At 46.9% G+C, this 14,274-nt stretch overlaps 1 protein-coding gene across 5 annotated transcripts in view; it reads left to right on the top strand.

Moving 5' to 3' along the window:
* Positions 1-14,274, top strand: part of MED25 (mediator complex subunit 25) — a 277,582-nt gene that overhangs the window by 21,334 nt on the left and 241,974 nt on the right. For all 5 annotated transcript variants that reach the window (XM_085616238.1, XM_085616237.1, XM_085616236.1 and 2 more), the window contains exon 2: positions 7,483-7,578. The gene's annotated coding sequence lies outside the window, so the exon portion shown is untranslated. The remainder of the gene's footprint in view (positions 1-7,482; positions 7,579-14,274) is intronic.

Here is a 14,274-nt window from a genome sequence, read left to right as displayed (position 1 = left end):
TATACAACTCGATAGGGATGCCGTTCGGGCCCATGGCCTTGCCGGATGCGACCGAGCGTATGGCGAGGGCAATTTTGTCGGAGGTAGGAGCGGCATCTAACGACACCCTGTCTTCCACCGAAAGGGAAGGCAGCGCGATATCCCTAAGCAGGGCATGGGAATCCTCCTCCGAGCAGGGAGAAACCGGGGAATACACCTCGCGGAAATAATCCGCGAAACAAGAGACAATGTCTTCTGGCTCGGTGACACGCACACCATCCATCCTCTCAATCAGCGGGACCACACGACTCGCTCTCTCCTTTTTATCCAACCATGCAAGCAGTTTACCAGCCTTATCACCCACATCATACAGTCGCCCCTGTTGCTCTCTATAGAGGCCCCTGGCCGCCTCCGTGACGAGGGCCCTGTAGGCCGCCTGCTTAAGTTATAGGACATGTAGTGCAGCGTCCGTCACCCCACCCTCTAGATCACCCTCCAATTCAGCGATTTCGGCCTCCACCCGGGTCACCTCCTCCTGCTCGCGCCTCCGGGCATGGGAAATAAAGGAGAGGGCCTCCCCTCTAAGAACTGTTTTGAAGGCTTCCCACAGGGAGATAGCCGAAGGGACGGACCCCACATTCTCATCGAAATACCGCTGCAAGGATTTAATTAAATCAGCGCGAATAGTGGGGTCGCGCAGGTACCAGGCATTGATTGGAGCTACCCTGCCCTCCCCCCTCGGGAAGACATCAACCTGCAACAGGAGCGGGGAGTGATCTGAAATACCCCGCGCCAAATGGCGCACCTCTCCTACCCTCCCAACATAGGCCGCAGGGACAAGGACATAATCAAGCCGTGAGAGGCTACCATGGGCACCCGAGTGGAAAGTGTACTGCAGCTGCGTGGGATGTTTTAAGCGCCAGCAGTCCACCAATCCCAGTGTATCTAAGAAGCCGGACAGCCACGCCTGCGCCCGGGGGAGGTCCCTAGGGGGGTGACGATCCACGGTCCCAGAAACCACCGCATTGAAGTCCCCCCCAACCACCAGAAGCCCCCCCGGAAGGTCAAGGAGGAGGCGCCCTAAGTCTGCAAAAGTCGTAGACTGTAACCCCGGTGGGACGTACACTGATACAAAGACAACTACTTTACCCTCCATTCTCCCCACTAAGACAGTGTAGCGTCCCCTCTCATCATGGCGCACCTCGTCTATTTCCAACGGGAGCGAGTTCTTCACCATGATGCCCACCCCCGTGAGCCCGACGTGAAGCCCGAGTGGGCCACCAAGCGATAGCCACGCCGATTCATGGCACAAAAGGAATTACCAATAAGGTGTGTCTCCTGCAGAAAGACCACATCTGGCGAAAGTCGTTTCAGATACTGCAGGACCACACCTCGCTTAATCCTATCCCCCAGTCCGTTAACGTTCCAGGACAATAAAGTCAGGTCCCTACCCCCCATCACATACAGAAGCCATCATTCGTCCCCCCGAGAGCACCTTAAAAACACCAATACAATAAAGGGTTTGCCTTGCGGTAAAAACGAACAACACCCCACCCCAACCCACCCATCCCAACAGAACTCCCCCCTCCCTGCACCCCTGCATGAGCCCAAACAGCCCCCCCAAAGTGCAGTGTGCCTGTCGCCCCATGAATGATTAAACTAACTAGTCCCCCAGAGGAGGAGGGAGAGCCCCCAAGAGACCCCGTACCACCTCCACAGGAGGGAGACTTAACGAACAGTCAAAAATGACGGCAATGTTGTCCAGAGCGAGGCCTACTATTAATCCCTCAGTCCTGATCCGGCGAGCCCTCCCCTCCAACCGCGCCCCCCCCGGCCCCGATCCCCGGGCAAGGAGTCCAACCAGTCCCCGGCCGCCTCGGGACGATCAAAAAAGTGCGTGCGGCCATCCACCTCCACCCGCAACTTAGCTGGAAAAAGCATCGCATACTTGAGGTTCAAGTCCCGTAGACGACGTTTGACTCCGAGAAAGCTCAGTCTCTGCTTCTGGACCGCTGGGGTGAAATCAGGATAGAAGTTTACGTCCATATTGTCAAGTCTGACCGGTCCTTGTTGCCTAGAAGTCTGAAGGATAGCGTCTCTGTCCCGAAAGTTGAAAATCCGGGCAATGAGAGGCCTCGGAGGGGCTCCGGCCTTAGGTCTTCCTCCGGGAACCCTGTGGGCACGTTCCACCGCAAAGAATTTACTCAGCCCCCGGGGCTGGAGATGGGTGAGAATCAGGTCCTCCACAAACAGGTCCGCCGCCGCCTCCTCACGTCCCTCCGGCACCCCGACAATGCGAACATTGTTCCTCCGGGCCCGGCCCTCGGAATCCTCCAGTCGACGATCCATCAGGGCGCTCGCCTGACCAAGCCGGCGCACCTCCTTTTGGAGGGCCGCCACGTCCGCTGTAAGGCCCGAGGTGGTGTGGGCCAAAGAATCGACCCGGTCATTGGTCTTGGATAAATCAGCCCTCACCAGGCCAACATCCACGTGGACCGAGTCAATCTTTTGCGCCAGTGTGTCAAAGCGCTGGTCCACCGAGGCCTTCATCTCGGCGATAGCGCCCATGACATCTCGCAGGGTCAGATCCGCGGGCAGCGCAGGAGCATCAGTCGGGTCCTCAGGGGACCTACGCGGCACCTCGGGAGATCCCTTCTGGAGGGTGTAGCGGTCCATGCTGTTGGACTGATGGGCAGCGCCACGGCGGGTCGATTTCACCTTAGCCCGGTCGCCATCTTGCTTTGTGGACATGGTTTCAGTCCCCAAATCGTGCCAATCACCTCGGAAAAGGGCCGACAAACCAGTTCACGGGCTCCGGGGGGGGGGGCAACCACAGGTCCGCAGGACGGATCACAGCCGGCGGGCCAGCAGGGCACCCCAACGAGGCCACACCACCGCACACCGCCCCGTAACCCAACCTCGCCTACACAGCAAGGAGGGTGCAAAAGCGAAAGTGAAAGTGCGGGGTACGCGAGTCGCCCAGCCCTGCCCGCCGCTGTTGATCACTTTGTCTCCGGATCGCCCCGCAACTCCAATCCGGGGGGCCGGCGTGGAGAAGGCCGCAAACCTCAATCGGTGCTCCCGCCGGTGTCCGAGGTCCAATTTGGAAGCGGAAAACGGGTGACACCTCAGCTCGGGCTCACCAACACAGTCCCCTCATCTAGGACAGGATATTTTCAGGATTTATGTAGGAGGTCACGGAGGTCCTCGGGAGCCTCGCACCTACGCGGCCATCTTGGTTGCGCGCTAGGCTCCTCCCCAACCTATTGCATTTTTAATGCTTGTTCAGTGTGCCATGTTTTATAACTTCTGGCTGGGATCGGGGGAAGGGGCGCGGGGGTCTGGTAAATGCTTCCAGGATTATATTTTAATTTATTCTATGTCTGAAGAGGAACATGTAGAACATCTCAAAGAAGTCTGCCAGTGGCTTCAAAACAAAGGATTGACACTAAAAAGTAGCATGTAATTTCTTCAAGGTACAGGTGGACTACCTGTGTCATACGGTCTGGGGTAAAGGTGTGGTTCCCAAAATAGCATTTGTAGAAGCTATTGTGAAATCTCCAGCACCTGATAGTAAAGAGAAATTTGTTTGCGGGGCTGTATTGTATATATTTGTGTGTATTTTCTCTGAAAAAATTGATGCTCTGAGAAAAGACTCGAGATTTGAGTGGACTTCTTTGCCAACAGATGGCGTTGAGACGATCAAATTTGACATTATAAGTGTACGGACACACCTTTCTGTGTAAGGAAGATTTGCTTGATAACTAGGTGCTGTCTTGTAGCAAAAACAAGGTAATGAAGAGTGAAATGTGGAAGTCACATTTAGAATCCTAACATTTGTGAGGGGGTATGTATTCATTGAGCGTTAGTTGCATGAGCTGTGGAACGTTTTTATAACTAGGAGTGGGGAATCCATGTTTATATTGAGGACTGACTATAAACCACTGGTTGGTATTTGTTCTCCTGGGAATGGTTGGAAGGAAACTGTCTGTAATGCTAGACTGACTTTCAGGTTACAGGAGCACATCTTACCTGTTAAATATATGCCTGGAAATGTTAATGTTATGGCAAATTGTCCTGGTTGTATGTGGCGGTTGAAAGTGTTGCGAGTGTTGCAGTTGATTCTGATGTTCGCCTACTGTGGGTGACAGATTGTTTTCCTCTTTCTAAGGTTTGACCAAGGCAGGATGGAATTAGTGTCGAACACAATTCTCTCTGTCACATGGTTTGTAAGCCGGTGGTTGAAGGGTGACTACAAAACAAGTATTTCACCAGAGGATTTGCCTTTTTGGAATGTTAGCAAGGAGCTTCATATGGAAACGAGTATATTATTGAGGAATAGTAAGTCTATGATCAGAATTCTGTGCGGAACATGCTCCCTAGTTTGGCGCATAAGAGGCACTCGAGCATGTCCTCAGTGAAGAAGTTACTGACGGAGGACTTTGGCAGTCCGTTTTGGACAAGATGGCTGAGGGGTGGGTAAGGGATTATGGAGAGTCTGGGACTAGTAAACATATGCTCAAAACAAAATCAGCTCACTTATTTCCAGTTACCTGTGGGAGAAATCTGGATTAGATGTGTCTAAACCTTCTGGTCAGTTGCCTGCTAATTCTAGGTTTTCTCTGGTTCTTATCAAGTATCATTGTAAGTGGCCTGTTATGAAGTTTGTCAGTCGTGCCACTACTAAGGGTGTTATTGGATTCTTTAGGGAGATATTTTTCAAAGAAGGTTTTCTAGATGCTTAGTTACAGATAGTGGTGTACAGCTCACTTCTCATGCAGCGAAATATTTGTTTATGTATCAAAATGAGGTGCACATTACTACAGCTCTTTATGACCTTCCATGTAATGGGCAAGTTGAAAGATTACACAGGGTGAAGGACTACATCAAATAGGCAAAGAATTGTCGACAAGAACAGAGAGTATGTTCAATAAAAGTTGTGGAGTTATCACATTACTCTGCACAGTACCACAAAGTTGAGTCCATTTATATTGCTCAAATGACATGAGCTTGCTTCTTACATGTCCTTGGTGGTTGAGAAACAAGTTGCTGTGAGGGATCTTCCTAGTAATAGCAAGACATTTGTGGAGCAGAGGGTGGCTGGGAAGCAGGGCAAAATGAAGAAAAGGTATGATGTTGATAAAGATGTGTTTCCCAAATTTACTGGCTCTCTATCTTAAAAATTGGGATTTGCTGGCAGCAAGGCAGTATCTTAGTTTAGTAAACCATTAAAAGTAGCCAAAGTGAATTTACGCATGGTGGGAGAGTTTGGAATATTAAGCGTGTGGGTAGGTGTGCCAGATAATTTGCTGATGAGCGGGACCTGTAGTTACGATCGTCTGACGAAGCGGGTAATTATTTAGTTGTTGCAGTTAAAAAATATATATAATTTTGTTTTAAAGTTACCTATCAGGGATACTTATACTGTTCTTTAAGAGTGTGTTGTTGGTGAAGATACCTTGGCTGAGAGTCGTTCAAACAGTTTGAGGTGCTCAGAGTATACTAATGAGAAAATTGATGAGTCTGGCTCTGCGAGCTCTAGAGTCAAGCTTAGAGGTAGAGTTAGGTCGCCATCTGCTACACTCCAAAAATGTATATGGGTTGTGACTTAATCTTCCAAACTCAAATATGTTGTGTGGGTTAGTGTGTGTGAAGTGTTTCTTTTACATTTTATAATTCTACGCCTTGTATTTTTCCTGTTTTTTATTTCCGATATTCTTTTTTTTTTTTTTGTTCCTTTGTGTTTGAATGAGCGAAATAAGTGGTATAAAGCAGGCCATCAGCATGGGTTGTTTCTCGGCTGCCATGGAGCAGCTATCTCTGTGCTTATCATTCTGTGGGCTTTGTGCTGTGGTAAACCTTGACTGAAGGCCGCCATGTTCCTGGGCAGTATGTAGTCTAATAATCCGGTGGCACTGTCATGAAAGCATAATATGTATTTACGTTGCACTTTAGAGTACTTTAGACCGTCATAAACATTTGTCTGTACCAAACTATGTATTTTTCCAGTGTGATTGACAGAAGGAGGCTTAGGCCTATGAAGCGGCCAGCTTGTTGGGTTTAAAAGGTATGTCTATAACAGACTCTGCAGCTCTGTGTTATTACAGTCTTTCTGTTTTGAAGTGTGGTGCCGTGTAGTCCTGGGCTTGCCTCTGAACGTGGCCTATGCCCATCATTAAGTTTTAACACCTGGTCATTTCCCTCCGCATTTGAGCCCTTGTTGCAACTAAATTCTAATGCTGGAAATTTCTGTGTTGGGCATGAATGGTCACATAAAACCTGATGCTGCATTGTATGACGTGTTAGGAACGTAAACCGTTCTATAATGTTTGCTAATAAACTCCCCCCTCCCTGATAGTGTGTGCATGCGTTTCAGACTGTGTGTAGGCAATGTGGGTGCAGAGTGCCCATGTAAAACTGTCTAGGGGCATGGTGGTGCCTCAATCTTGATCTTTTGTATGGGATGTTTTATCTCTTACGGATGGGGTGGATGTGCTCTTATCGCAGGCATCCGTGTGAAGTGTCGCTAAGAACTTCTCATTAGCCTCTTAGTCTCACAGTCCATAGAGAGATTAACCCCTCTAATATTTTGGTGGATCCATTTACACTGTTGAATTGATGTCGGCTGTCTGTCCCAGGTAGTAGAGTACTCACACATTGGTTCAGCTATTCTCATGCTAGACAACCCTGCCCAAGTGACCGGCTGCATGTTTACTGGTCACCAACAGTAACAGACTTCAGTACTTTCACCACTTGCCACAGAAGTCATTTGAGTTTCCTCGAACTCTCTGTACTCCTCCCCAAGTGCGCTTCTGGTAAGTACAGCAGCAGGCGCTGGGCAATTTGAGTGGCATTAGGTACACTGGAGGTACTCTGGAGATTGGGATCTAGGATGCCACTGAGCTGGCCGCTACCAGGAACTTGTGTGCCTTCTACCCTGACTTCAGTGGCTACCAGTGTCAACACACGTCCTCGTGTAGCGATGTTGGGGATTCTGGGCAGATGCAGGTGTGGCGAGGCATCTGATGTGGAAAAGCGAGAATGCTCTGCAATTGGCGGCCGGACATGGAACTATCAATTACATTGCATCATCCGTACACTCACTAAAGTTTACTGGGAAATGTGGTCCTTGACTCAAAAATGACTCACTCTGTAGTAAGATCACGTGCACTATTGTTGTCACTTTAATATTCAATTTAGGTGTCGTTTCTCTAGGACTTAAGAGTTATTAGATACATAATTGAACTAACACAGAATAGTGACTAAAGGGGGTACAGAGAGAAGGGTCACATATTATTCACCATGGGAAGAGGCTTGCACAGTGTCTCAAAGGACATGCGCTTCTGCGCATCACAGGCCAATGTTTTCAAGGGGAGTCCTATCTGATCCTATTACACTTGCATTGGGTGTCAAACTTTCCAAATCCCACCCTTCAAACTTATTGTAAATGGAGAGTGTTATGGTTGGTTTGGATACATTTGAACTCTTTTATGTTCTTTTTAGGGTGCCATTGGAGAAGCTATATTGACGCATGCCGTAGAGAGAGCCCACACTACATCATCATCATCATGTAATAAATAATCTCAATTTCATTTTAAGGTAAGCACTGCTGTGACTTGATCTCTCCAAGCCTGTCTCTGGCTTTCACATATGTCACTATGTAATGCGCTCGGTCATGCTGTGGAAACCCAGCTTTAACAACCAATGGTCCTCTGTAAACCTTCTGAGAAGCCTGTGCACATGCGCACATCCTCTTGCCTCAATGCCACATTGCTTTTGGAGTGGATCTTATGCTAGGGACAGGGTTTGCCTACTTAGGGTCTCTGTACATTCAAAGTACTGGTGCACATAGACACACCACAAAGAAAGGTTCTGTATTTTTACTGCATTTAGTATCTTATTGTGTATTATGGTATTTATTATTGTTACCATCAATATTATGATAAAGTGTAAAGGTGTGTTTGAGAAAACATGTTTATTTCTGTTTTTTTATTAATCCGTACAGTGCTTGTGAATGGAAAAGTGATTGACACTATTCCAACTTGTTTAAGATGATGCTTGTCTAGTAAGACGTCTTAGTGTCTTGTACAAATATGTTGACGTCTTTAAAACTTGTAATTTAATTGTTGAAGTGCATTGCTATGATTTCTTGTGTTTTCTGGCTAGAGAAGTGCCAGTAACAATTACATTTAAAATGTGGTGAACATATCTGGCTTCATAGAGCACGAGTTGACAGGTCAAGTTAAGTTGCCTACATTTTAGGCGATCTGCTCAGTGGAGTGCTGTATTTAATACCAAACCACATATTAGCTTATGATTTATTTTGTTGGCTATTTTCTGATCATCACGATGATAGTCCAGAGAAGCTTAAAGAGGGTAATTTATATCATCTTTGTGTGTTTGTTGTCAGGGGCGGCATTTCAAAGCTACAGGTTTCTGCAGGAGAATCTCCTGTAGTACATTCCTAATCATAGAGTTTACACTCTTTTGAACATCTTAACTTGTCAATTCTGTTTGAATAGGTAGTCTCTAATCCTCATCAACCACATTCTCTAAATATACCTCAACTACGTTGATATCTGCCAAGGATACTGTACGTAGATGTGCCTCTTTGCATGTAACATGCTGACTAGGTTATTACTACACTGTTTACCAAGACAAAGTGATTTTTAATGTGCAGCACTCTACCCCTTTTATATCCGTGGCTCATATGGATTGATTTAAATGTGTTGGTGGATCTGTTTGCGATAAAGGAAGGCAGTGCAGGCGCAAACAGGATGAGATGAGACGTTTAAGGGAAGATAGGGAAGAGTGAAATGAACTAAGGTGGAAGTGAGGATAATCTTATAGGAAGAGTTGAAGTTTTCGGGAGAGAAAGGGGTTAGTACTGGAAGGGGGTTGAGAAGAATATTATTAAGAGGATGAAGCGCAAAAGAGAGAACAGAAATGCAAATAAACAATCACTAAAATCATAATGGCTTCCACCTCGCTAGGGGAGCCATTTGTAGAATGTCAAGGGAACCTCAAAACCAGAGTCGGGTTCGAGGTCTAATGCTTGCGTGAGCCCAGCGTAATAAGCTGCCACTGGTAGTCAATGTGTGATGTAATGCAACTAATTAGCTCTAAGAGGAGCTGGCATTGGTGGGTAGTGTTGGTTCCGGCACAGATGTTGAGTTACCAGCTGGCCTGATGTATAAGGCTAGCTGTGCAGTATGAGGTGGTGACATGTGGGGCAGTGTGATGCGTCTGCCTTGAGGGAGGTAGCATGAGTAGATACGCCAGGGTTCAGTGGTTTGGCAGTGTGAAGAGCTGGTTCGGGTAGCAGAATCATAGCATCTGAGGAGCAGTATGAAGAGTGGGCAGGAGAGGACCGTGCGACTGGCTTACCTTTGCGAGCAGGGCAGGGATCTGGTGCTTATAGACGGTATGAATGACATCACAGGGTGATGTTATGGCATAATAGAGGTGTGGAGCGGCAGAAGGAATAGCAGAAAGTTTGTGAAACTGTCGTTAGGTTGGTGGTTGTTGCAATGACTTCACTCTAGATGTGGAAATGTGGTGGTGACTGAACTGTTTAATACCATTTGTGGATCAATGTGAGGGGCTCTCTTTCCCTCCACCAGGACATGAAAGTATTGCCCGAGTAGCAAGGCTGGGTACCATAGAGGAGAGAGAGTTTACTCTCTACACGCCTGGTATATGGCATTTCCCAAGGAGTTGAAGGGGTGCCAGAGCGAGGCCGGAAACCATTGAGGGAAGTGTGCTCTCTGTATGCCTGACACATGCCATTTACGGTGCAGCGAATGCCTCATGAGACTCAGTAAAGAGGCTGGACCCTATGTAGAGGAGTCTATGTTGCGCGTAACTTGCTTTTTGTGTAATTACGCAACATTTCCCCGAGATCAGAAGGAGTTCCATGACGTGCAAAACTGGTATTTGGGACTGTGTTTTAGTGCAAAATGTTCACTTGGAATGCAAGAATGCATTTCGAGCTAACAAAACCGTGCAAAACAAGCATTAAAAATGCAATAGGTCTTTCCTTTCATTAAGTTAAAGCCTCGTGCTTTGCTATACAATACCGTTAGCAAAGCAAATGGCTTTAACTTAATCAATGGCGAGACCTATTGCATTTTCAATGCTTGTTTTGTCTGGCATCGCAGCTACACTTCTCTCTTATCTTGCGCTATAACAAGGGAAAGCTTAATAACCAGCTAATGGCAGAGAAAACACACCTTTCATTTGTTAGAGGAAGGAGATCTTATTAGACGTCTAACACTGCGTCATTTTATATACGCAGATTACATTTGGTTAATTAATAAAGTATAAGCATTTTGATCTATATTACAATGAACAGTGTTCTAGCGCATCATGGGTCGCAAAAAAATTGCTACAACTTTTCATTCCATCATAAATGTTGCTTTGGGTGTGTTTAAAATTAACTTAATTATTATTATTTATTTTTTACAAGGAAACACAACTCTTTGTTTTGATCCTTTACTCTTGGCAATCATCATCGTGTAATTCTTTCTCTATTGTACAGTAACTGTCAACTTGTAATAACAATAAAGAGTAGCAAATATGGCTTGCCATCCCCAACCATTAACTTAGCAGCTTAGGAAGTAGGTTTTAGTCTCGGTTGTGAAGCTTCACAACCGGCGATTTACTGCAGTCCACACAATGTTTACCTGCCACAAAAATACACACATGCAAGTCGTGGCAGGGAGGAAAAGCTTTACAGTTATGCTAACTTTATCTTTCGTATAGCGTAGCTATTAACTTTGTACACACAACTACAAAGTAATCAACTTTTTTCCGCCACTCCAAACTCCTTGTCAGACCTTTTTACTTAAAAAAAAATAACAAGCATTTGCAATGCAATAGGTCTCGCATTTACGCAAGTTTAAGCTATTGGCATTGTAAATGACAAGGCCTTTTATGTATGTTTTAAAAACCAAAACATAAATAAAAGGCATTGTCATTTACAATGCCAATAGCTGAAACTCGCATAAATGCGAGACCTATTTCATTGCAAATTCTTGTTTTACCTAGCCATGTTGCAGGGTGCAGAACCATATGTGGCCGAAAGAGGTCGCATGGGACCTCTTTTGGCCACATATAGTATTGCACCCTGCAAAGTTGGAGTTATTGGCATTCTAAATACCAATGTTTTTAGGTCGAGCCTAGTGCAGCGCGCATGCGCTGCTCTATGCGAGGCTTAATTGTGAGGGCTCAAAACTTCTCCTGTGGGTCGGACTCCTCCCACACATCTGATTGGCCTTTGCGTGTGTCTTTCAAAGACACACGCAAGCACGCAAATGGCCAAAGGTGGATGCATGTCCCACCTCTTCTTCAAATGTTCACTCCCACGGCGTTTTGCTCTCGGGAGCGAACAGCGGCACGGAGGGTGGCAGCTGCATTCCTCCCTACTCGTGGATCAAGTTACTAATTAGCAGCCTGCCTCCATGTTTGCACCCCCCCACTCTTCTTTGTTTGTGCTTTGTAGCTACAATGAGACTCCTAGTGGCCCGTAGATTATTAAGTTATGCTCCATATATCATGTTTGTGACGCTGCTCCGTTCTGTGACTCAGAGTCCAGCCCAGGTCATCCTCCCTCTCTCTCTCACTCTCACTCTCACTCTCACTCTCACTGTCTCTCTCACTGTCTCTCTCTCTCTCTCTCTCTGTCTGACTCTCTCTCTCTCTCTCTCTCTCTCTCTCTCTCTCTCTCTCTCTCTCTCTCTCATTCTCTCTCTCACTGACTGACTCTCTCTCACTGACTGACTCTCTCTCACTGACTGACTCTCTCTCACTGACTGACTCTCTCTCACTGACTGACTCTCTCTCACTGACTGACTCTCTCTCACTGACTGACTCTCTCTCACTGACTGACTCTCTCACTGACTGACTCTCTCACTGACTGACTCTCACTGACTGACTCTCACTGACTGACTACTCTGTCTCACTGACTGACTGACTAACTAACTGACTCACTGACTGACTAACTGACACTCTCTCTCTCACTGACTCTCTCACTGACTGGCTGATTTTCACTATCACTGACTCACTGACTCTCTCAATCTCTCTCTCACTGACTGACTCTCACTCTCTCTTTCTCACTGACTGACTCACTCGCTGACCGTCTCGCTCACTGACTCAGCTGACTGTTTCTCTCACTGGCTGACTGAATCTCACTCTGACTCTCTCATTCTCTCTGACTGACTCTCTCACTCTCTTTGACTGACTCTCTCACTGACTGAACTGACTAACTCTCACTAACTCTTACTCTCTGACTGGCTGACTCACTGACTGAACTGACTGACTCTCACGGACTGACTGTCTCTCTCTCTCTCTCACTGTCTCTCTCTCACTGACTGTCTCTCACTGACTCTCTCTCTCTTTCACTGACTGACTGACTCTCTCGCTGACTTACTTGCTCACTGCCTAACTCTCTCACTTTCACTGACCGACTGACTCACTCTCTCACTCTTTCTCTATGACTGACTCCAACTGACTCTCTCACTGACTGACTCCCTCACTGACTGACTGACTCCCGCTCTCTCAATGACTGATGGACTAAATGACTGACTCACTCACTGACTGACTGATTCCCTCTCTCTCAATGACTAATGGACTAAATGACTGACTCACTGACTGACTCTCACTCACTGACTCTCACTCTCACTGACTCTCACTCTCACTGACTGACTCTCTCACTCTCACTGATTCTCTCTCACTCTCTCTCACTGACTGACTCACTGACTGACCGATTCTCTCACTGACTCACTCTCATTGACTCTCTCTCTCTTACTGACTGACTTTTCTCTCTCTCTCTCTCTCTCTCTCTCTCTCTCTCTCTCTCTCTCTTTTTCTCTCTCTCTCTCTCTCTCTCTCTCTCTCTTTTTTTCTCTCTCTCTCTCTCTCTCTCTCTCTCTCTCGCTCTCTCGCTCTCTCTCTCTCTTTTTCTCTCTCTGTCTCTCTCTTTTTCTCTCTCTCTCTCTCTCTTTTTCTCTCTCTCTCTCTCTCTCTCTTTTTCTCTCTCTCTCTCTTTTTCTCTCTCTCTCTCTCTCTCTCTCTCTTTTTCTCTCTCTCTCTCTCTCTCTCTCTCTTTTTCTCTCTCTCTCTCTCTCTCTCTCTCTCTCTCTCTCTCTCACTGACTGATTATCACTGACTCTCTGACTGACTCTCACTGAATGACTGACTCCTCTCTCACTGACTGCCTGACTCTCTCTCTCACTGACTGACTGCCTGACTCTCTCTCTCACTGACTGACTTGCTCACTGACTGACTGCCTGACTCTCTCTCTCATTGACTGACTTGCTCACTGCCTAACTCTCTCACTCTCTCTCTCTCACTGACTGACTTGCCTCACTGCCTAACTCTCTCACTCTCTCTCTCTCACTGACTGACTTGCTCACTGCCTAACTCTCTCACTCTCTCTCTCATTGACTGACTCACTTTTCTCTCTGACTGACTCTCACTGTCTGACTCACTGACTCTCTCATTGACTGACTGATTCTCTCACTCTCTCTCTGACTGACTCACTGACTGACTGATTCTCTCACTCTCTCTCTGACTGACTCACTGACTGACCGATTCTCTCACTGACTCTCTCTCTCTCTCTTTCTCACTGACTGACTAACTCTGACTCTCTCACTCGCTCTTACTGACTGACTTTCTCTCTCTCTCTTTCTCTTTCTCACTGACTGACTCTCTCACTCTCACTGACTTTCTCACTGACTGACTCTCTCACTCTCACTGACTGACTCTCTCACTGACTGACTGATTCTCTCTCACTGACCGACTCTCTCACTGACTGACTCTCTCACTGTCTGACTGACTAACTTACTTACTCTCACTGACTGACTGACTGACTGACTGATTCTCTAACTCTCTCTCACTGACTGACTCCCTCACTGACTCTCTCACTGACTGACTGACTCCCGCTCTCTCAATGACTGACAGACTAAATGAATGACTGACTCACTCACTGACTCCTGCTCTCTCAATGACTAACGGACTCACTGACTGACTCTCTCACTGACTGACTTGCTCACTGCCTAACTCTCTCACTCTCTCTCACTGACTGACTCACTCTCTCACTGACTGACTCACTCTCTCGCTCTTTCTCTCTGACTGACTCTCACTGTCTAACTCATTGACTGACTGATTCTCTCACTCTCTCTCACTGACTGACTCACTGACTGACCGATTCTCTCACTGACTGACTAACTCTCAGGCACGGACTGTCTCACTCTCTCTTACTGACTCTCTCTCTCTTTCTCTCTCTTTCTCTCT

This window comes from Triturus cristatus, chromosome 7, assembly GCF_964204655.1.
Source record: "Triturus cristatus chromosome 7, aTriCri1.1, whole genome shotgun sequence".
In the NCBI taxonomy this organism is placed as follows: Eukaryota; Metazoa; Chordata; class Amphibia; order Caudata; family Salamandridae; genus Triturus; species Triturus cristatus.
The sequence above is the reverse complement of the archived record's forward strand: the minus strand, read 5'-3'. Positions and strand labels throughout refer to the sequence as shown.